General features: G+C 33.3%; 1 protein-coding gene across 1 annotated transcript in view; it reads right to left on the minus strand.

Moving 5' to 3' along the window:
* Positions 1 to 812, minus strand: part of LOC118327246 — a 5,084-nt gene that overhangs the window by 3,743 nt on the left and 529 nt on the right. The gene's annotated exons all lie outside the window — the stretch shown is intronic.

Raw genomic sequence — 812 nt, forward strand, 5'->3', positions numbered from 1 at the left:
TTGAATTGAATTGAATATATTCAGATACATAGGTTTAATTATTAAACAAAGCATTTTTTTTACAATTAAGTCTCACATTATTAATAATACTTTAAAACGTGTAACTGAGTGTATTGTTTTATTATCCTCTGTTTAGATATTTATTTTTAATGAAAAAAATACAGAATTCATTGTAGGAAATATAGGATTCAACTTTTTTGGGAGGTGACTAAAACACAAAATATCTGTCTGTCTCCTGTGTGTTTGACTGTTGTGAGGCTCCCAACTTTATAAAGGGCAATACTAAATGAGTGAAGGGTCCTTTAATGTAAAAATCCTCTTCATGATTTAGTTAGCTGGTTTAAATGAGCGCAGCACTTCCACAGTGACTTGCACAGACTGAAGTTGCGTGTGCAATGTAAACCATATTGTCAACCGTACAACATGTAAGCCAACCATAAAGAAACCAACCGGTTGTGTCCTACATGCTAACTACACAGGCAAGTGCTGCAGTCCATGTTTACTGAGTTATGTAGGCCTCTGTATAGCAGATTATATACACTGTAAACATGATGTAACAGAGCTGTAAACAACAGTTTGTGGATTGAAACAACATATGGGAATATCTGCCCAAAAGTGGTTTGTAGACTAACTAATCCTCCAAAAAGATTAAAGATTGGTGGTAATTAATATTTACCCAAGCACTACAATTTATAGTTTTATAGTTGTATAGTCCATTTATGTATCAGCTGTAGTAACTGGACTCTACTGCAGATTCAGATTCATTCAGTAAAATCACAACATGAGTTTATATATTCTGATGCAGTAAATAG

This window comes from Morone saxatilis, unplaced genomic scaffold (assembly GCF_004916995.1).
Source record: "Morone saxatilis isolate NCDOM2014 unplaced genomic scaffold, NCSU_SB_2.0 Contig17, whole genome shotgun sequence".
In the NCBI taxonomy this organism is placed as follows: Eukaryota; Metazoa; Chordata; class Actinopteri; family Moronidae; genus Morone; species Morone saxatilis.